This window comes from Pituophis catenifer, unplaced genomic scaffold, assembly GCF_029215685.1.
Source record: "Pituophis catenifer annectens isolate HBS135680 unplaced genomic scaffold, rPitCat1.0.hap2 SCAF_2, whole genome shotgun sequence".
Lineage (NCBI taxonomy): Eukaryota > Metazoa > Chordata > Lepidosauria > Squamata > Colubridae > Pituophis > Pituophis catenifer.
This window is the reverse complement of record NW_027256882.1, coordinates 71108718-71132993: the sequence shown is the minus strand read 5'-3', so window position 1 is coordinate 71132993 and position 24276 is coordinate 71108718. Positions and strand designations below refer to the sequence as shown.

Below are 24276 nucleotides of genomic sequence, written 5' to 3'. Positions count from 1 at the left end.
TGCATGTGCAGAGGGTGGGGCATGCGTGAGGGGCATTGCATTATGGGTGTGGGCACGATAGCGTGCGCGCGCACACTTTTGGCACTGAAGGAAAAAAGGTTAGCCATCACTGCCATATATAAGGTAGAAATGTGCAGAAAAAAAGGATTTCTCTACAGATTCTCCCAGTGGCCAGACCCTCAATAGCAAAGCACAAATTCTCCAAGTACAAAAAAGGAACAATGTGGAAGCTTGTTTGGCTAACATTGATATAAAATTTCTAATAAAAAAATTAATACATGAATTGTTTGAGAGCACACCTGAGGAAATGCTACTTGCAGAGGCCACAAAAATTGAGGAGGGAGTCATAGACAAATACAACACGTTCCAGAAATCAGAAAATACCCACTGAAAGTTTTACTATCCAAAAAAGAACTTCAGTGATGCCTACTCAACATTTGCCTGTCAGATAAGGAATTACCCCTAGAACAGTGATGGCGAACCGGAACGTGGGCGTGGGCGTGCACACACGAGTCAGAAACCGGATGACCAGCTGGTCTTTGGGTTTCAGGCGCGCGCATGCATGCCAACCAGCTGGCCTTTGTGTGCGCCAGAGCGCCAGAAACCCAAAGGCCACCTGGCGACAGCACACATGCCCACAGAGAGGACTCTGTGTGCCACCTTTGGCACGTGTGCCATAGGTTCACCATCATGGCCCTAGAAGATATTTCTTCCAAAGGAAAACTGAAAATAGGGTGCAAAGCACAGGTCAGTCCACCGTAGGTTTTCATATCTTCTGTGGGACAAGGAGAACCCAATCCATAAGCAGCTGCACCTATGAGAAGTGAACATAGGGCTTCCAGAGTTTCTGACTACAATTCTTTCTGATCTGTGAGAGCAACTGTGGTGAAGCCACTTCATAATTCCTCTAGAACCAGATCAGGTTTTGAGACAGATTGACAAGAAAGCTGAGATGCTGCTGCAGTAAGGAAACCTTCTAGGAGGTACATGAGCTACTCACAACCTAGTAACTGGAAGAAAGTGACTGCTAACACCCAGAAGCTGCAAATGTGAGACCAATCCATATTGGTTTATATTGTCTGATAGCCAGAATTAGTGGTTCAGAGCCAGATGGATACCGCTTGGATGAATCAGAATTTAATGAATCTGTTCATTAGGGTAAGGTGGCTAACAGAAGTTTTCACAGATCCTGGCATGAAATTCACATCAAGGTGTTAAGTATTTGATATCTGTCCATCTCCTACAACACATGGACTACTGAAAAGTCTGAACTTCAAGAACTTTGATTGAGAAATGTGTTAATGAAGAATCTAACAACTGGGACTTGGTATTGCTTCAGTTCCTGTTATCTATCAGGTAGTATCATCCCCAAGTCTCTGAGATGCAATCATAGCACTGAAACCGTATCATTCGAAAAGAAAAGGGCTTCTTGGCAAAATGAATATCATGTACTTTGTAGATCAACTTCATGTGCAGCTTGCCTATGAAATTGTATGTAGGGCACAAAGCAAACAGAAGGTATTGTTCAATGATCACACTAGGGATTAGGGTGGTATAGTCAGAGAGTCCATTTTCAGCCCTCCAGCCTCGTCTATAAGATCAGGCAGAACGACAATTGCCAACCTATCGCAAGGAGAAACTGGGGCATGTAAATTATGTAGTGAAACTTCCAAGAAAAAACCCTCTACCCTAGCTTTTCTGAAACCTTATTATATCCATGAAAAAGTGGCTCATCCAGAGTCCATTATATTATCTATTTGATTCCATGCAGACCATTTTATTTTACAATGTCTTTTAAAACAGTAATTAAGATAATTTTATTTTGCCTCTCTGAACCTTATCTTGTTACTTTCTGTTTTATTGTAATGCTTCATTATATCTCTTAAGTAATTTGTTGTTAATTAAGCATTACTAAATAGCAGCTACATGAATACATACATACACACACACACACAGAGTACATGCATATAATTTACAATAAACATATATAGAAAGGAAGTTTGTACTCAAAATCAAACTGACTTTATTATCAAAGCACAAATAATTTACAGCCTGCATATGCTGCTTCTTCATACTTTACACCTTATATTTATCACTCCAGAGCTTCTTATTAAAGAAGGTATGAACTGGGTATGTTTTAAACAAGATTTCCATTCTATTGCAACTTAATTAACATATTCTGTACTCTCTTTTCAGTAAGTTCACAATTCTATGAAAAAGCTTCAATGCTTTTAAATCCATGTTATCATTAAAATATTTCACAGAATATCAGCAATTGGTGTACATTTCCACCTATCATGTAATACTTCATTTCAATCACTGCTCTCAACACTTGGCTGCATATGAATAGCACAAGCTGCTATAAGGCTGTAGATGATATGTGTATCATTATATTAGGTATTGTCAATATAGAACATCAATGGAACAGTTCTGATAATACTTCTAAAACACTATTCAATTCATTGACAACTAAAATGAAGCAAATAGGAAGTCTGAGACATCTTACCTGTCATAGCCAGCATTCTACATTGTTATTGAATCATAGATTTGGAAGCAACCACAGTCAAACTCTCCGCACAAAATTTAAGATCCACTTTGCTGAACACCTAATTGTCACAGTGCTGTCTAATATCTATGTATATTTACCCATGTAGTATGGCTGTATTATTTATCCTTATTATCTTCTTTACTACCCCTCTTATTGGTATGATTATGATTATGATTACACTGAGAGCTTCTGCACCGGAGATAAATTCCCTGTGTGCCTAATCACACTCGGCCAAATAAAGTATTCAATTTTAGAACATCACAGACAGATTATCATCCAGCAAAGGAGAATTTACTACTGCACGTAGCGGTCTGTTCTATTAACTGACAGCTCATACAGTCAGGAAATTCCTCCTGAAGTCTAGCCGGAAACTACTTGCATGTAGCTTTAACTAAATGATTTTGGTCCTGGCCTTAGGGGCAATAGAGAATAAGTCCTCTCCTGTATGAAACCTCTTCAGATATTTGAAAATGAGATTATTCATCTAGTCTCTAGACTAAATATATCCAGGAAGTTTAATAATCCTTGTAGAGCTTGGTTTCTAGATATCTGACTAAATTTGGTAACCCTCCTCTGAACTTATTCCAGTCTGTGGTTGTCCTTTTTCATGTGTGGATTGACATGAAGAGTAACGTAGAACAATTATTTTTTGTGGCCTGAACTTTATATTCCTATTATTGTACCTCAAGATAGCACTTCTCTTTTAAGCAGCTATATCACTGCTGACTCATATTTAATTTGTGATTCACAAGGATATCTTGATTCTTTTTCATACACACTAACATGCTAATTTGGAATTCTGGAGCCTGTAGTCTCAATCTGAAAATTGTTTCAAGATATAATTACATTGGAAGCAGCAAAACAACCAACATTAAATGAATAATGCCCCTAGCAGCTGCATCACACTAATAGCTCATGTTTAACTTGGGATCAACAAGGAGATCCTGCCCTTTTCAGATGCATTACAGGCCTTCCCTGTCTTAAATCTTTTATTTTTGCTATTCAGATGTAAAACTTTTTTGCTTTACAATTCCATCCTATTTGATTTAGACTAAGCTTGTCTAGATCTTTTTAAATCTTCTCTTACATGTAAGTTATTATTTACTCCTCCTATTATCTACAAACATGATGTACCTCCTCAACTCTCTCAGGAAAGCCCTGTGGCACTCCAATCAATACTTTCCTCCTAACTAAAATCTACCCTTTGGATATGGTATTCAGTCAATTGTGAGACAACCATAACATCATTAGCCATATTTAATCATTTTATTAAAGAGACTATTATGAGAAACTTGTTAAAAGTTTTGCTGATGTCCAAGACAAAGTCTACGTCATTCCCCTGATCTGCTAAGCTAATATGCAGCTTCAACCATATTGCAGCATTCAACAGTGAAGGATGTCAACTGATAGCTCGAAGTCTCTAGTTTTAATTTCACATGGCAACCGTCTGTTCTATTCCTTTTAAACAGACCTTCACTACCCCAGACAGATTGAGACAATCACAGAAGGCTCCATCTATTTTCACTGTAATTAGACACTATTACTAGCAAACTGCGCTTACAAAAAAAAACTCTGGCATTATGTGAGATTAAGTAAAAATAAGACTACAAATGAATCACTCCCTTGCAGAAATGGATTGAACAAAATGTAAGAAAACTGAAGGCCCATTCAGTTTTTATTGTTGAATCTGGTTGATACTTTTAATTTCTTCCTCAGGTTCATCATGGGACAAGTGGTTTTGTATGGAAGGCACAAAAAGTTTTCTTCATCACAACTGTTGCCTTCTATTGATGTTTGACAGAAGTGGGTGATTATTTCTGCTCTAGCTTTTTTGGTTGTTGTTGTTTTTTGCCTGATCTTGCTAATGAAAGGCATACTGTACTATTTGATATTTTATAATAATTAGTTATTTTGCTTTAGTTAAAAATGTATAACATAGAGTTCTGAAAATTGCTAATTTTGCTAAAGATTGAAGTCAGTCAACTCCCATTAAGGTTTATGTTATTAATACTTTCAGTAAGAAACTTAAGACCTACAGATGTCACAAAACTTAATTAATTTAGATTTTCTGCATGGTATGTATTCATGGTTGGAGGCTGAAGCATTCTGATTAGTAATGCAGGTTTTATAACTATAACAGAGAAGAGATTTACAGGAAATACATCACAGAGACAAGGAAAGCCTAATAACTAGCTAGCTACTCCTATTAGGAGGAGAGTCCAAGTACTCTGTGTGTGTCTGTCTCTGTTTGTTGGTATTCTTGGAAAGAAATGCAGAAAGAAGTGATCTTTGATTAGCAAAGTCTTAGACCAAGAATAGGCAGAGTAAAAGGGGTAAATCTCTAACTCTTTATCTACACCTTACTGCCCCCTTGTGGCCTGTAGGTCAGGAAGTACTAAAGTGTTATGTACTTAGGATATGGACATTCACAAAAGTAGCCAATGAAATCTATGTTCCTATATTTTAATGAGTTTTGTGTAGTACAGTTTTTGTGCAATAATGAATCAGTGGATGCATTATGGACTACAAACAAATCCTGGATTTTGCATTTACGGGGACATAACCAAGAACAATAGAATTTTCATCTAAACGAACAATTATCACCATAGATAGAGTAGAAAGGATATTTATTTATTTATTTTCTTGAAAAGCTTTCAAAATCAAACAGAAAATAGCAATCCACATTAATATTCCTATAAAAAAGTGGCAGGTGTGTTAGAGAAGGAAGGGATTTAAGACTTTTCTAAACATCAAACTTAAGGCCATCACAATTGTCTCCAGGCGCGTTTAAGATGTTGTTTGTCACTTTTTAAAGGCCTACATCAGGGCTGTCAAACTCCCTGCCTGCAGACTGGATGCGTCATGTGCTGGCCACACCCACAACCAATTTAGCGAAGGGGAAAAAAGTCCCGATACATCAGGTGATGCCGCTGTGACGACATGAGTTTGACACTTCTGGCCTACATGGCTCAGAGCCTGGGTATCAGTAGCAATACCTTATATCAGTAACCTATTTGCCTGCCTCATAAAATTTAGTTGGGCACCTCTTCAAGTGTCCCCTTGATCAGAGACTGCTATCTTCATCGTCCACAGAAGCATGTCCTTTCAGTTGCTGCCCCCTTTCCACAAAATAGTAACCTGACATTGAAATAAACACCTCCCTCCCAGCCTTCAGGAAATTGGTGAAAACTTGGTGATTTCATCGAAGTATGCAAACTATGTAAAATAAACATAAATTTAACTTCCTGGACTAAAATTCTATTTTGAATTTTTTGAATAGAGTACTAGAGAATCTAATTTTTTTTTTTTACTGTACTTCTATTTATTTCACAGATAATGTGGTTGAACAGTGTATTTTTTTTTTAAAGAAGGAAGTTAGATGGCTTATTTCAGTGGAAGACATACTGTTTCCAATTTCACCAAAAGCGTTTTAAAAAGGGAGATCTATGTTCACAAAGTATAACCAAGGAGATCATAATGATAATAAGCATATTATTACATTTCTTCTGAACAAATATAAAAGTTAACAGTAATGCGTAACACCAAATACTTCCTTGAGTAGATCCTGATGATTAATACAGAGCATATCCATGTAGTTTTCTTCAGAAATCATACTTTTGTTTTTGCCTTCTTTTGCCATTTTTTTAAAAAGTTTCCTGCCTAGGAAACAGCTCTAGGATTTCCCGATGGTCTCCCATTCAATATATAAGTATGTCTGATAAGCTTTTGGAGATTAGTAAAACAACAAAAACTCTAAATTCCGAGGGATTCGCTGAAGAGGCTATTCTCTTGTCCTATTAATCTCTTTTAACTCTTTTTTTTTTTTGTAACATGTTTTATTTCATTTTGAAAACAAATTTGTCCACAGCTGGACTTGTGAGGGAGCAGAAATTGAAACCCAACAGAAACACAACAGTAAGTAAAGAGCATAAAGATTCAGAGGGGACTAACCCCAGCTACAGAAGGAATGGTCAATTTGTTAAGACAACAAGAATACAGAATATAGAATAACAGAGTTGGAAGGGACCTTGGAGATCTTCTAGTCCAATCCCCTACCTAGGCAGGAAACCCTACACCACTTCAGACAAATGGTTATCTAATCTCTTCTTAAAAACTTCCAGTGTTGGAGCATTTACAACTTCTGGAGGCAAGTTGTTCCACTGATTAATTGTTCGGTCAGAAAATTTCTCCTTAGTTCTAGGTTGCTTCTCTCCTTGATTAGTTTCCACCCATTGCTTCTTGTCTTGCCCTCAGGTGCTTTGGAGAATAGTTTGACTCCCTCTTCTTTGTGGCAGCCCCTGAGATATTGGAACAGTATTAATGAAAAGAAGGACCAGGGGTGACATAATAGCCAACCCTGGTCCTTCTTTTCATTAAACTAGACAAACCCAGTTCCTGCAACCGTTCTTCATATGTTTTAGCCTCCGGTCCCCTAATCATCTTTGTTGCTCTTCTCTGCACTCTTTCTAGAGTCTCAACATCTTTTTTACATCGTGGCGACCAAAACTGGATGCCAAGTATTCCAAGTGTGGCCTTACCAAGGCATTATAAAGTGGTAACACTTCACCTGATCTTGATTCTATCCCTCTGTTTATGCAGCCTAGAACTGTGTTGGCTTTTTTGGCAGCTGCTGCACACTGCTGGTTCATGACTCCACTAGGACTCCAAAATCCCTCTCACAGTTACTACTATTGAGCCACCTGTGCATTTTGTTTTTCTTGCCTAAATGTAGAATCTTACTTTTTTCACCATTCAATTTCATTTTGTTAGATAGCGCCCAATGTTCAAGTCTGTCAAGATCCTTCTGTATCTTCCGGCGTGTTAGCTCTTCCTGCTAGCTTGGTGTTGTCTACAAATCTGATGAGTTTCCCATCTGTCCTCTCGTCCAAATCATTGATGAAGATGTTGAAGAGTACTGGGCCTAAAACAGAGCCCTGGGGTACCCCACTGCATACTTCCCTCCATGTAGATTTAGTTCTACTGAGGATACACGTTGAGTGCATTTGGTCAGTCAGTTATGAATCCATCTGGTAGTGATGCTGTCTAACGCACATTTTTCTACTTTATCTAGTAGTAGGTCATGCTCTACTTTATCGAATGCCTTACTGAAGTCCAAGTAAATTATATCGATTGCATTTCTCTGGTCCACTAATTTTGTCACTTCGTAAAGAAATGCAATAAGATTAGTCTGGCATGATCTGTTTTTGACAAACACATGTTGGCTTTTGGTTATTACTTTGTTTGCTTCTAGGTGTTCGCTGATTCGTTGCTTGATTATATTTTCCAGAATCTTCCCTGGTATTAAGGTCAGGCTGATAGGTCTGTAGTTTCCTGGATCTATTTTTTTCCTTTTTTGAAGATGGGAACTACATCAGCTCTACATCATCAGAATGTTATTTCATATCTCCACAATCAGAGATGATTATCTTCTTGCTTGGTTTGCCATTCTTTGAGCCAAAACTCTGTTTTCCTCACAACGTCCATTCCCACTCTGACTTGGCCAAAGACCACATGTTTCCCATCCAACCATTCAGTTTTCTCGGTGCAGATGAAGAACTGAGACCCATTTGTATTGGGACAAGCATTCACCATAGATAAAATGCCAGAGCCTGTGTGTTTGAGCATTAAAATCTCATCAACAAACTTCTCACCATAAATAGATTTACCACCTGTTCCATTATGGCGGGTAAAGTCACCACCCTGACACATGAATCCAGGAATGACTTTGTGAAAGCATGATCCCTTGTAACCGAATCTTTTCTCTCCAGTGCTCAACACACGGAAATTTTCTGCTGTCTTTGGAACTGTGTCTGCAAACAGCTCGAAGGTGATGCACCCAAGGGGCTGTCTGTCAGCAGTAACATCGAAAAACACGAGAGGGTTAGGCATAGCTGAGGGAAATGTACTGTGTGAATGAAATGTAAGAGTTTTTTAAAAAAAGTGTGGCACTAGCCACAGACAAGGACCAGCAACCACAGCTCCACACCAGCTAATGCGGCGCAGCGGGAAACTCTTTTAACTCTTATTCAAACCTGAATATTGGAGATTCACCAACTACTGTTTTATGTTCTGCTTAAAAAAGAGCTCCCAGAGAAAATCCCCACCCACTTTTTTGGCTTGATATTTATTTATATCCTCCCTTTATTATTTTTATAAATAACTCCAGGCAGCGAACATACCTAATATTCTATCTTCCTCATATTTCCCCATGACAACAATCTTATAAGGGTAAAAAGTCACCCAGTTTTCCTCATGCTGAAGATGGGACCACAACTCAGAGTCCCCTGATTTCTAGCCAGATGCCTTAACCACTAAATCAAACTGGTTATATACTAGACCAAGCTATATTAACCTATAAAACTGTGTATACACTAGACCAAAACACATTATGTATATAATTCTTTATTTCTTAAAAAGTAAAGATTTCTCCAATATAGTACTGCAGCAAGGGTCATTCTTGGTAATTTATTGTCAAGACAGATGCTTCCCATCTACAATCTTGCATTAAACAACAGATATTTTAACATATTGCATTACACTATCTATCTTAGTGAACTGCCCATCTTGTAAAATCATTTTAATTATGTTATTTTCTCTGTGCAATCTTCCACATCTACAATTATTTATAGTATTATTGTCTTGGTTCCTTTTTAGTCACAGCTTTTAACATTGTTGCAACAGTTCCTAAATGGAGAGATTTATTTGATTTATTGTTTAATGACTAGATGGAAATGCTTCAATGGAGGTTCCCCCCCTTCCCGCGCTTTCATAAAGTTCCCTCCCTTTGCTTTCTTCCAAAAGTTTAGGACATTAGTTTGGTCAAGGAACAGGACTGATTTTTTCTAGTCAATGGTGAATTTTTGTTCTGAAACTGCCACTTATTTCTGGATAATCACATTAGTATAATCTCTGAATTCTGCAAGATTCAATTTCAGCATCAATAAAGTGCACCAGGAGGGTAAAATGCCAACCTATCAAGATGGATGATTTGTTTTTATTTTCATAGAGATTTCCTCAACTTTAACTTTGCCCTTGCTCTCCCCTTCATCTCAGCCTTTCCTGCTCTCTTCCACAGCTACCTCCAAATGCCCATCTGTCAGTTTCATTTAATAGAAACCTATAATTCCAAGGTAATGGATGCACTTGGCTAAGGAAAGATAATCTCTTTGGGCTCGCTTCAGTTGTTTCATCCCTGTTATCATATTAATACTGATTAAATGCAAAGCACAACATTTAAGTGAGACTGCACATATTATTTAAGGACGACAAAAGCAGACAATGTTGGGCCCGCACACTGATTTGCATAAAGAAACAGTCCGTTTCAAAAAATGACTGAGTCGTACTTGAAGGATGCATGAGACCAACACTATACATTATCAACTTCAGCAACCATAATACACTGCTTCAAAAGGCTTGGGTCTCTATAAAGTAACATGAATGCACAGAGTATGATTACATGTTGTTGCTGCAGATCGCATTGCCTGTTCAGACTTAATGATTGGCTCAAGCTGATATTTCAACTAAAATCTGTGTCATTAATAAACCTCTAATATGTATGGAGTCCAAGGGGCCACCAGTATTTCTTTTAATTGGAATAGTTTTTTGAAGTAATACAAAGATGTATCTTGGGTTTCATCATTCAGAAAAATGAATAAAATGGGCATGAGGCTAGATTTTGAAATAAAGCTTATACTTAAATGGAAAACACTATTCTCAAATAAAGCACAAGCACAAAACAAGTCATGCTATTAAACTTTAAAAAATCCATTTATCCTAAGCAAAATAATATATGTTTTAAGAAATATGTGTATATGTTATACTGAAGTAATGAAGTTATCATAACTTTTTAACTGTAAAAAGTCAACAGCAAAATTCAGAAAATATATTAAAATTATTTGTGATTCAGAATATTGGTAGGAGAATTATTAAAGACTCCTGCCACGTTAACTTTTAATTGTAATGGGAGAATTTGGAAAACTAAGAACTGATCGTAAAGGCATCAGAGCTATAACAGGCAACAGTTTTACTAAGGACAAATAGAAAGGGAAAGGGTTCAAACTGCTACATTCAACAAATGGGAAGTTCATGGAAAAGAAAAACGTAGCGTTATGTGAAAGTGTCACAGATGAGTCTGGTGAAACACAACTAACACAACTACCTCTCAGTTTTTGACGCCTTAGGAAGAGATTTCCCAAAGCTTTATTGCACAATGCCCACCACTGGATCATGTCTTAAACTTATACCCTTGCCTGAAGATGTGACGCTCCAGAACAATGGAACAAATAAGACAGACACCTACCCACAAACACACCTGGGGGAAAAAAACTGGGTTATTACCCCAATTCCTTGGCAACAGCATCTTTTCTAGACTGTAGCATAGTAAAGGGAAGAAACCAGGTCAAAAAAATTCTAATGATTTCATTGAATAATGGCACTACTCATTCTCATGAGCCAGTAGGAAGTTTTTTCCTTCCTACTAGGACTAGACCCAAATGGTCTTTTCACTAAAAGCTCCTAAAGTCTGTGCACTGTACATAGTCATCTAAAATGCACAGATTCGTGTGTATGGAGTTTGAACCCCGAGAATAACATTGGGTTAACTAGTTATGTCAGATTTTCCCCTTCAACTAACCATGCTACCTCCTTAAATGCCAAGTTATTTGCATTTAACTCACCCTTCTAAATAGAGCAGAATAAGCTACAAATTATGGATGTAATCATTTCATCCTCCTGTTCCCAAATATTTGCCAGGTATCATTCAGGAAACAGCAAGTTAACATTAACACCCATAACACAAAAATCTACTCAGTTTACCCAATTTCAGATATCAAATACATCAAGAGAAAGAAACTGAAAAACAATATTCACAATCTACAGCCTGAGCTCTAGTCAACCTGATAGAATGATTCCTGCATTTATATTTGTAAAATGGGGATTACAAGCCAGTTTAAAAATGGAAGGATATGAATCTTAAAAGAGAATACAATAAATAGTACCTAAAATTATGTGCGGGCTTACACACACACTCACATACTTAGTAGAAATGAGCAAAATTACAACACAATTACTGCAAACAATATGTATACATTAGGAAAAGTTACAATAAATATATTTTAGCACATTTTGGCATATGTACAAAAACAGCTAAAGGGTTTATGGTATGATACCTACACAAAACTATTACAAGTAGCAAATACAGGCCACTGCACTTTAAATCAAATCAAGCTAACCACAGTTCATATTTAATTTAATTAACTAAAAATTACAATGAATTCCTGAGTTAATCAAGTAAAGCAAATGAGATTTGCCCATTCTCACTGTTAGGATTAAAGCACGCATGTTCGATATAACACCTCTTTTTAAAGAAGTTAAATATATCTTTTAAAAAAAAACAAAACACGTGATATGTTTCTGAGTTCCAGCCAGGCATGAGGATGCTATTCTCATTTATTTTATTATGTTTTATACCTCTATTGCTAGTATTATCATTTTGTCATTTGGGAATACTCTTAGGATAGCATACAACACAATAATGGAACAAGATCATTCCTGCAGGGAATAGTAATGATCATGCATACAATTTCAAAATAAATAAAAAGATGTGCACTACAACAACACCCAAAAGGGAGGGCCTCTTCAAGCTGATCTGGGGTGAGAAGGCAGCCACGGAAGGCTGTGTGCGGGCTTTCGGGGCTGTTTTCTCGGTGCCGGAATGGATCTGGGGTGAAAAAGCAGCTGTGGAAGGCCGTACGCGGCCTAACAGGGCTGCTTTCTCAGCACCAGAGGTCTCATCAAACTGATCTGGGGCGAGAAAGCAGCTGCGGAAGGCCATATGCGGCCTTACAGAGCTGCTTTCTCGGTGCTGGAGGCCTCATCAAGCCCTTTGCTGATGAGAAAGGAGGGAGCAGGCAAAGAAACAGGCTGGAGAGGAGACAGATCTTTGGCGTGGCAGGATGGGGGGGGAAGCAATTGTGGGGACCCCAGGGGAGGGAGAATGATGTATCTGTGGGTTGGGGGAGGCCTTGGGTGGTCTAAAGTAATTGGCCTGTTCCCTCACTAGGCTCCCCCATGGCCTTCCCCACCCCAAGATACCTCATGTGCACTGAACGAGCCACACATTAGATTAGTGAATGCATGGGCGAAAGGAGGAAATGATGTCGTTCAAGGTATGAGATTCACTCCCACTAATTCTCGAATTACAGATGGAATGGGCAGGCTCCATTGCATTCGTAACCCAAGGACTACCTGTAAGGTACTACCTTGTAATACCTGTAAGGTATTACAAGATGCAAAAGGAAAAAAAAAAGAATTGAATTTACCTTGTTTGATAATCCAATAGCTGTCATCTTGTGTTTTTTTTTAGAGAAGGATATCGGAAATGTTGTCTGCTTGCAGCTCCAGTGGGCCCCAAAAGAAAAGGATTGTTCAGATCCCTTTCAGTTGGTTTAAAGCCAGGATGTAGTACTCAGAACTCCATTGATTGTGACTTCCAGGGAAGAAATGGCAGACTGAAGACACCTCTGTGAGAAGCAAAGCTGATGATTGTGGCTAAGAACAAGGAACTAATGAGTAAATTTGCTCCTTCGTCCCTCTCTGGAAAAAGAGAGCATGTGAGATTAACCACATGATGTTCTATATGTAAAGGTTGCTCCTCACAAAGAGGCTGCAAGGCAGTGGTTGCCAAAGGATGGGAGAATCAGGAGCCAAGGGAATTTGCCATTCTTGCTCCAGCTATAGTCAAAGCTATGAAAGGACATTAAGTTCATACTTCCTTTCCTAAGGAAGCTTTGCAAAATTGCCTGACTGCTTTAAAAAAGCTAGACACCTTCAAAATGACAAGGCTGGAAACAGGTTAGTGCCTTCAATTCTTAATATGTAAAAAAATGAAACTGTATCTTCATAAACTTTAGGAATTCAAAGTAAACAGCAAAAAGCATGACAAAGTTTTGGCTATAAAAAAACTTAAATGGATTAAGGAAGGGGTCAAAAATATTAGAATATTTAATTTTCAATATTAATACTTTGAAGTTAATGTTTAAAAATGTATTTTCACAGGAAAGAAAAATGTATTTTCTATATTGGAGACATAACAAGATAAGCAACTTAAAATGGATTCAGAGATATTGTTGAGGAATGGGGACTCTGAATCAACAATATCATGTACATAATGTGTTTTTAAGAACACCCTGTTCCCAGAAGAAACTGTTACACCAGAAGACGAATGCTTATATATTTAAATCTTTAAAGTCTGTTTGATCATTGTAATTAGCATTTAAACCTTCCTAAACAAAAATGCTGGGAGTTTACTGTGAATTGTAAGTTGTAGGGGAGTTTAACCTAACCTTTTGAGATCCCTACAGACAAGTAACTGAACATGGAAACCAGTGAAGCATGGGGCTCTTGTTTACCTAACCTCTGCACTGTAAGAGACATCAATCCCTGCCTTATTAAAGAAATGCATACACCAACCTGGCATGCTGGCTGAAATAGCTCTCTCAAATTCACAGTTTCTCAGAGGTCGAAGGAAGTTCTGGAGAGGCCTGTTCCATAAATAAAATCCTTCTGCTTGGCGATAACTAAATTGTATTAAGGCTGGCTCAGACAGCTCCAATTAAAACTCTTTGGTGGGGTTGGACTAAAAAACTCTACCCTAGATTGCTCACAGATAGGAGCTTTCTCTTTATTTTCTTCTTTACCTTGTTTGTAAAAGAGAAATAGAAGAAAATCTGCAACCTATGCCCCCAAGTGCACTAATAACCTTAAGCACAGCAACTTGCTTTCAAAACTGAACTTTTGCCCAAAATGTGTAGGAGACATAGACAGTTATTAAATCACACAGGTTTCAAACAGTCCTCAATAAATCAAGTCCATCATTAGATTTGAGGGATCTTAGCTCCACACGTTATATTTTTAATAAAAGAAAGGGCAGAATACAAACAGGAGAGGTACAGCCAGCATATTGCTTGCAGCAATATTGCTATTGCAACTTCAAAGTTCTGGACATCATGATTTTTTTTTAAGGATCACAAATAGACAAATTCATAAGCAATGACCAGCTTGCTGACTTTAGTATCTAAAGTTACCAAGCATAGCTGAGATCAATCTTGGAGAGGCTCTCACTTCAATAAATGTGACACAATCACATATGTATACACATAGTTATGTGTGATTAGATACCAATAAGTTCTCAAAGACTTTCTTGCTAACTTTATGCAGGACGTTCAACTATACTGAAGAGTGAAAGAAATTCTGTAATGTTACCTGCAATCTCTGCTAAAATGAAGATTTTGAATAAAAAGTTTTCTATATAAATTAGTATGTTCTATTACCTTCCACTTGTCCATGAAGATATTGTTTTAAAATGAAATAGTCTGTCATGATATTAGGGAAAATATTGCCAGCAGCTTGAGACAGCAATGTAATAAGCTGTCTTAACAATTGAGGGTTGAATTTGAGAAATCTACTGTCTATTACCAAAACAAAGAAAAGTTCAGAAAAATATGTTACATTTCATATTGGTATGGAAGAAGATAAAATTGATATACTAAGATGCCAATGAAAATGAGGCTATCGTTGAACAGGTGATTTGCAACAAGCAGTGAATACAGAGAAATCCCACTTCAACAGGTTCAGATGCCAAAAGAAGTAAAGAATAGCAGTGACCTGTCAAGGTAATAGGAACAGAAAATTAAAGCTCCAGGAAATTAAATATAAGGAGTCAGTCAAGAAAGTGAATACTTGCTCTTAGGCAAGTTTTACACAAATGGAAGACATTTTGCCTTTGCCTTTTGTTTTGATTTGATGTTTTCTCTTTTCCAATTGTCATGGAAAAAGTCTAGCTATGAGGTCACTAAAAACTGATACCAACTTGATGGCACATGATCAATCAATGAATCTTCTCCAATGTTGATTGGAAGCCAGTATGAGTAAAATCACAGCTAACACGACAGGGTTGGGAGCTAGCAATTTGGATAGCAAGCTATAGTTAGTGAAGGTACTTGAATTACAGATCATGTTGTATTTTATGGGCTGATATCTGAGCCATATAAGTATGTTCTGTGATTGTGCTTAGATCCTTTACTAGCAGGAGTAGTTGACTGAGATCAACCTGTTCAGAACAACTGTTCATTTCTTTTCTCTTATCGTATTCAACTGTCTTCTAATGTCTGACTTGGCTACATATAAAAGGTTTAGAATTCTTAATGAACCAGTCAATATTCATTTTGAGAAGGACCTAGCCTTAAACGTATACTTTCACCAGCAAAAGCTATAGAGGAAGAGTGTGCCATTTCTTTCTAGTAAAAAGGTACTAGTGGAGTTGTGCAGAAGGTACTACAAGATTGTAAAAGAAAAATCTGAAGCCCTCTCATGAGCATCCGGGAGGCCCAAGCAATCACATCCTGTCTTTTACATCCATGCCCCGTTACACCTCAGCTCCTTAATCTCTGCTCCTGAAAATAACAGTTCATGCAACAATACCTACACTGAAAGGTATCTGCAGTAAAGATGGATATTAAGGGATTAATTTAGCTTCTTTGCAATCTCTTTCTCCTCTTTGTCATATAGTGCTTCAAGTTCTCCCCCAGCTATTTTCCTGTTTCTGATATAACAAATTTCAAACTATAACTAGCTGATTTAATGTCATAAACAACATATTCTTCAAAAACTACACCACCTACCATATTTTTTTGTTTGCAACTTGAGTTTTTTTCCTTGTTCGTATCATTTAAGCAAGCTTTTCATTTCCTAAAAAAAGTATTTTTTTACTCTTCTTCTTAAATATGTTGCTGGTCAGGTAATGGTATTTTTGTTGATTTTTCCACAGACTTTCTAGCTGTGTTTTTAGTGTTTTTGGTACTTTCCAAACATTTTGGAGAGTTCCGATTATTATTCTTATGATGGCTCAATGTTTAGAATGCAGTATTGCAGGCTAACTCACTGCTTACTGCCAGAAGTTCAATTCTGACTGGCTCAAGGTTGACTCAGCCTTCCATCTTTCCGAGGTCGGTAAAATGGGGACCCCGATCACTGGGGGCAATAGGCTGACTCTGTAAACCACTTAGAGAGAGCTGTAAAGCACTGTAAAGCAGTATATAAGTGTAAGTACTATTGCTATTATTCTCTCCAACTCCTTAACTCTTTTATATAAAGTTCTTTTGAACAATACAGAGGATTTAATACATTTTCATTTATGCTTTTGCTTAACACAGTTTATTTGCTTTTGGGAACATCCCTCTCTTTCCCACTGGTTAATGATGGCTAATTTAAAGCAAGCTGAATTGCTTTAAAAGCCATGTTTTTCTAGAGAAAGCTAGTTTAAAATTATCATTGTTATAGTAATCAGTTCTCAATATGGGCAATACAGTAGTTATCTCAGAGCAAACAGGGATTAGATAAAAGAGGCAGCATTTTCCTAGCTATGAAGAAATAACACAGAGAAACACGGACATGTCAACATAGAAGGAAACTCATATTATACATCTCCTGTAACTAAGACCTAAATGCTGCTAGAGAAAAATAAGATATACGTATTTCACATAATTTTCCAGTTTTAGGAAATTTTCTGGGTTTTCTAAAACAGCAGAGCAGCTTGGTATTCCAAAATAGAAATGCACATACATGTGCTGTTTGAAGAGCACAAAAAATAAACCTTGATCCAGAAATCAAGAAAATAAGTCTTGATGTGGAAATCAAGTCAGCATCACCTGAAGATGTTATAAAGCCAACTCACCACCTACTTATAAAACAGACATTTTTATTATATGTGCTGCTGAAGTGAGCACAAGACTCTGGTTCCTCTTCAGATCGTATAAATCTTTTGCCTTTTACTAGAAGGCAGACTTTTTTCTTTGGGTGAGTGCTACCATAATCAATATAATCCAGATTTCCCCATATTATCCTTCCATAGTTTAATTTGTTCAAAAAAGATTTATAAAAGGAAAGTGATGCATCCCTGGTTATCATCCTCTGATGGCTTTTGTCTATAATGTAGCAAAAAAAAAAAAAGGTTTATGCTTCAAATACATAAGGATTTTCATTTTTGTTTATTTCAGAGAATGGGAATTATAAAAGAACAAGCAAAGTTTATCTACAGCTTTTTAAATAAAATACAATTTACTGACTTACAGTTATAGCAATTTGCCCTTGGAATTTTTCATTCATTTCTTGCTGAAATCCAGCTCAGTTCAGCTTCAGCTTCAGTTCAACATAGCAAACCTATATTGGCCACTGGTTCTAATTTTTCTTCAAATAAATGGAAGGCAAGATGCTAGGAAACTCACCTAAATTCCATTTGCCCTAAAGACTAAGATTATCCTGTCTTATTGCAACACACAAGCAAAAATTGCAAACAGTAGGAAGTCTGGAAGTAGGAAAATTTTGGTGATAAGCCATTCTCTGTTGGATTCTTTGAACATGTCAACTCATCTCTGGAGAACCAAAACAATCTAATTCTACTTACTTAACTGAAATTGCACTGTCTCATTAACCTTAGAAACCACCATATGTTATTAATTGTGAATAGAAAGATCAACTTTATGTACTTCTTTGTCTTCAAAACTATTTTTTCTATATAAATTTATATTAAAAAATCAAATTGCATGATCCATTGAGCAGTAATAAAACAGAAAAATCAACTTGCTAGGGTCTCTGCTCAGCAGAGTAAACCCATATAGAAAAAGTTTTCTTGTCCTCTTTGAGAAAGCAGTCCAAAATAGATTTCTGCATCTCATTCACAGAATATGACTTCACCTGGGAAAGTTAATCATAGAATTTTAGTAATTTACAACAAAATGCATAGAAAATAGGGGGAAATAATGGGGAAAATTATGAATGGATGTGTAATTCTTGGATCAATTGACACCTTTATCTGAAGTCTTGAGTAGGGTATTAGCATCCAAAGCTGAAAAAAGTTGAATGTTTCATAATATCCAATGGAACCACATGACTTTTGAAATGGGTATTTAGAACTATGGATTTCCTGATTCATCTGCTTATGTCAAATGTCTTTCCTATGTCCCATAATATAGGATACAAATGCATAATTAGACCAATTGATGTTCGAAGACTTTATGAACACTGGTCCTAAGAGCCAAATGAATATTGAACACAGAAGGATTGGTATAAAAAACTGGTCTAATTATGTATTGGTATAAAAAGGATAACCTGTGATCATGACAAGCAACATTCACCTTTGGGATAAAAGCTAGATCTGGACAAAAATTCCCCTATTCAGATGGAACTAGCAAACTGGCAAAAATAATCAAGTTTAATCTATTTTCTCAGAGAAAATAATCATCTACTGGAGAACAACTTTCAAAGTCAGTTCCCAAAGACAACCAGAAGGATTCAAAATTGGGTTAAAAAGCATTTGTTTTGGTTGACAGTGAAGTTTGTGGTATATAATACATAATTTCTCCTTCTATTGCACCTAGTAAGCATTCTAAATTTCACAGCAATCATCAATTTGATGTAAACTCAGGAATTTGGAAAGAAGGGCACAAATTTCAAATTGTACTGTGACAGATTGTAAGAGAATTCCTGGAAATTTCTGTGAGATGCCCAAATGGATATAAGACAGATTTCTAAGCTGAATAACTGCCATGTCAATAGCTTAACATCTCCATTCTAAATGTTTTCTTCTGATTTATTGACTCATGCAGCTTATAAGAACTGTCCTACATCTTTGTTCAAAACCAAAAGAAATATTAGATGGTATTCTGACAATTGAATTATCTGAATATGGAAATAATTCAGATTGAAGCCATTGTCATAACAAGTCTTTAAACTTCTAGTTACCAGATCTTCATCTTCTTCCGTGTTTAGATCAAATTTTAAACTGACAGAATGAAACCACCTTCTTGGGTTTGTCGTTAGCCAAAAATAAGTAATTATTGGTACATGTCTCTGGTAATAGCCGAAATATCAGCAGATGGGCTAGGCTCTGTATCTCTCCACTTGCACATAGTGTGTTGTTATCCAATAAGAGCCTCCACTTGAGTATATTGGTTTTACATTTAGGCACTCCAACTCTCAACCTATTTGGGATCCTCCAAGTAGTATAATGGAGGTCAGATATCTGGTTAGTTACCAGATGTCCTCTTGGGTTAATAGATGAATAGAAAGATAGCAGTAGCTGTAATCAGCCAGGCAAACATTTGCATGTACTGCATCTTCTACTCCTTTTCAATGCTAGAAGTACATGAATAAGTAAAATGCAGTATGCCTCTGCATTTTTCTGTGGCATTATTCTTAGCAGTCGTCTAATCAGCTCTGCAGGGTTTTTTCCTGACAAAATGCTAAAGGAAACCAAGGTATAAGGTACAACTGCATACAAATAAGGAGTGTACACATACAAAAAGTCAGCAAGACAATATTAGATACAATCGGAGTCTTCATTTTTAGGCAGCAGTTGGAGTGCTTTAAAAAACAGCAGAAAACACGTATGTGCATTTAAATTCCTGGTGTTTAAAGCAACTCCTTCTGGATTTATAGATGCCAAATAGCTTGTTCCCATGCATGTAAATGCACACACATGGGCTCAAAATGTAAGTGCTCTGCTTCCATTTCCCCCCATAATTGCCTTTCCAGATAGCAAGTGTTGCTGAATGTGTTTGAACTGCATATTTTCTATAACTAGATCCATCCAGAGATTATACCATCTATTAAGCATTTAAAAAAAAAAAACATTCTTAAGAGCTATGATGCTAAATTTTAGGAATGGGCAAGAGTCTGAGCTCTATTAAGCCCTCAAAGGCCTATATTTCTGTTGAACGTAGTAAACATGGGATAATGATGAAGCATTCAGAAATAGGTGAACTTTAATAAAGATAGGTAGCTTTTCTTAGCAGAAAATTTTAGTTAGGCTATGCAAATGAACTCCAAAGACCATGATGCCTAGTAATACACTCAAAGGTGTTATCCATCAGAAGAAAAATCCTCAGCTACATGTTTGTTTGTAAAATACCTTATCTCAGAAATCAGGGCTGAACAAACTATTTCTGAACAAATGTTTCTTTTACCACTTTAGAGTAAGTTTACTTTGAAAAATCATACCTGTATCTTGAGTCTAGAAGCAAAATATCCTCCCCCATCTCTCTCTGTGTGTACTTTGTGTTGAGAGCAATGGCAAACATTTTCATTTTAAAAAGAAGAGGGTGCTTTAACTTTTTAAAGATTGAACAAAATAATAGTAATAATACCTTATTGAGAGAAAGTAAATGTGCAAATAAAATATAGCACTGGAAAATCAAAGATAATGCATAATGAAAAATAACCATATTTTTGGTTTGTCTAGCTCCCCCAAGAAAATGGCGTAGACTACTGGAATTAATACCAACCCATAGCTGATATTCCTCTCGGTGCATCTCATTTGTTCTTGCATAGTAAAAGAAAGATGTTTTATGTTTAAAGTCAGACTAACTCAGAAGCATTCACGGAATAGTTAAGAATATGTTGGATATGCATGGCTTCTTCTGAATGAAAAACACTGCTGGCTTTAAACAACACATACATACAGCAATATCTCATTATTCAGTTCAGAAAGAGTAGAGAAAACCCCTGCAGACAAAAGGGCCACAGAGCAACAGGAAGGACAAATCTTTTCCTAACAGCTACCTGATTAGGTCCATTTCAGGACAATGAAAACCAGCTTGAAACCTGGGAAGTATAACAAAATCAAAACATAAAGAAGTGTGTTTGTGTGTGAATTTAGATAAAATATGCAATCATTCTATGGCAAATAGCAGTAATTGATAAAATAAGAAAAATGAAATGAAAGTAAACCTGATTATTAATTTCTTAACTACAAAAGAGAGGGATCTGTTTCTCAATTGCTACATAAGAGAAGCACAAATAATGGAATTTTTCCCCCCATCCAAACATTTATCTTCCTCCTGACTGGATAGACATTTGCACAGAAGTGAGTCTTGTCTCTGATTAAGCATGTTGAAGATTACTGCAAAACTGAAAGAGAAGAGGCTACTGGCAAGTCTAAATGAATACAATTATGTCAAATTATGGATGTTATACACACTGGCTATGAAAAGCTTGCTCCACGAACTTACTTGTGCATCAAAATGAATGTTGTCATACTTTTTTGGATGACTGAATTTGTATATGCATAATAATGCCTAATTTTAAAATTCAGAGTTTTCCACCATGCAAAAAACTATACCTATTTTTATCTTTCCAAAACAAAACAATTCTTAGTCCTTTCAACCTTTTTCTAGTCCTCTTTTCATTTTCTTAGGCACAATTACATGGATGTTAAATGTTAAGAGGAAAGCAGAAGAAATAGGAAATGCCATAAAGAAAAAGCAGGAAGCCAAAGACATTCTTTGACAACCAAAGGATCTCTCCAATTCTCTGCAAACTTTTAAAATTGCCAGCCATTGCTCACACAGTACAAAATTTCTCTTTCCAGCATTAAGATTCCAGTATTTTGAAAATGCAAGTTTTAGAAAAATTATATATGTCCACTCAGAAATAAACTCTGTAAAATAAAATAGGACTCACCCAGTAAAGCATACTTAGGATTACAATCTGACTATGTGAATAGGCTAGCTGAAAGCAAATATAGTCCTAATATTATTAAGACTAATTATCCAAAACAGCTTCAAAACAAGTTGAATGTAACTTTTTCTATTTACAGACACTGTAGGAGGAAAGCTGTATTAGTCTATGGTGGCAAAAAAAAAGGAGTCCACTTAACACCTTTTTCAAGTAGCAAGTTTTATTAAAAAGCACAAGCTTTCATAAGCATATGCCTTTCAATTAATCTGTTAGATGGAAAAGGTACTATCGGATTCCTCCTGATTTTTTGCTTTCTTTTTGTGCATTCTATTCACATATAGCAAGTAATTTATTCATATTGCCTCAATTTCTTTCTTTCTTTCTTTCTTTCTTTCTTTCTTTCTTTCTTTCTTTCTTTCTTTCTTTCTTTCTTTCTTTCTTTCTTTCTTTCTTTCTTTCTTTTTTGCCACTGCCTCTAAGAACTCAAATACACACATATATCCAGGTGGTTTTTGTTTTTGTATCTCTTACTTAGGTCACTTTTAACAAATTACACTTTCCAGTTGTCTCAGAAATAAGAGGTGTATTACATAGGCATCCTTAGTATCTTTAGGAGTCCTTAAGAATTTTCTAAACTAGCTTTTAATGGCTACGTGAGTACATTTTTATGAAATTTAACTTTTATGAAAAAACAAAACAAAAGAGATAAGAATAGACAAAAAGAAAATGGAATAAGACTAGCTAGATTTAATTAAAGAACTTTTAAAAAAAACCCACAAACAGAAAGGTAAAGGTAAAGGCTCCCCTCGCACATATGTGCTAGTCGTTCCCAACTCTAGGGGCGGTGCTCATTTCCGTTTCAAAGCTGAAGAGCCAGCGCTGTCCGAAGACATCTCCATGGTCATGTGGCCAGCATGACTAAATGCCAAGCCTTCTCACCAAAGGTAGTCCCTATTTTTCTACTCGCATTTTTTACATGCTTTCAAACTGCTAGTTTGGCAGAAGCTGGGACAAGTAACAGGAGCTCACTCCATTACACAGCACTAGAGATTCAAACAGCTGAACTGCCGACCTTTCGATCTTAGTCACTGAGTCACCAAGTCCCTATACAAACAGGATACAAACATATAAAAAAGCAACACTGGTCTAACACTGGAATGTGAACTATATTTGACTTAAACAACGTTAAATACATTACTATTCTCTGTATGAAATGTTGGTTGCTCTTAAAGAAACAGACATTTAGCAATCTTCTTAACCTGCTTTTTATTTTCCACAGAACATAATGTTTTGATTCTCCAAACTGTCTTATTTATGTTACCGTTGCTATATAATGGGGAGAAAAACATGTAAGCTTGTTTTCAGCAAGAAGATGGGTGAGAAGAAATTTGTTGTACAGAATTATTATTCATTTCACAAGCCATTTAATGAAAAGAGAAAGGCTAATGTATATTTTATTGTTTAACCTCTAATGTAATATTGAACAATCCTACCAAACTGAGGGGAAGGGAGAGGGGAGGGGATGAGACAAGAGGAGAGGAAAAAAGTTTAGTATAAGTTATAGATACAATCATAGTACATTACCAGATAATGTCAAGGATCATTTGGTATGAGAACATGCCACCTCCAATATAATAAAACTCAAATACAATATTACTGTTTCTGTTATTTGAAAAATATTTGTTTTGGCAAAGGTTCCACTGAACAAGATATTAACTGCCAATATAAAATCTCTTTATTAAAACCAAAGTACGTTTAGATGTTAATTCTCATAATCTACATAAAACTGCACAGCTCACTGACTGGAATGTTAAATCTCATTATTAATTGGAATTCCTAAAGGTTATCTCCCACATAAAATAAGCTATCCTCTTTTTTGCTGCCCAATTAAAAGAAAATCAGTACAAATGTCGACAAAAACATTTATCAACAACTGTTACAAGCTAGGCATAGATTTGTCATTGCAATGTTGTATAATAATTATCTCCCATTGCTAAATATCCCTAGTAGCAGATACATTAATATTTTCTCTATTATAGACTTCTTTTAATTTTTTTCTGAAAACAATATTGCATGAATTTCAGACTAACATGTTGCAACAGTATGAAAACCCAAGCTCTGAGAATTAATATACTGATTACTAAATTAAGTTTCTATCATCAAGGAAACTGAAAGCATTTATTATAAAATATTACCTGAGAAGTCCAATAAATTAT

At 36.3% G+C, this 24276-nt stretch overlaps 1 protein-coding gene and 1 pseudogene across 2 annotated transcripts in view; both read right to left on the bottom strand.

The window, feature by feature from the left end:
• The window catches only part of EEFSEC (eukaryotic elongation factor, selenocysteine-tRNA specific), a 172946-nt gene that overhangs the window by 35278 nt on the left and 113392 nt on the right, over positions 1-24276 (bottom strand). The window lies entirely within an intron of this gene.
• Positions 7942-8437, bottom strand: LOC139309524 (peptidyl-prolyl cis-trans isomerase A pseudogene; annotated as a pseudogene).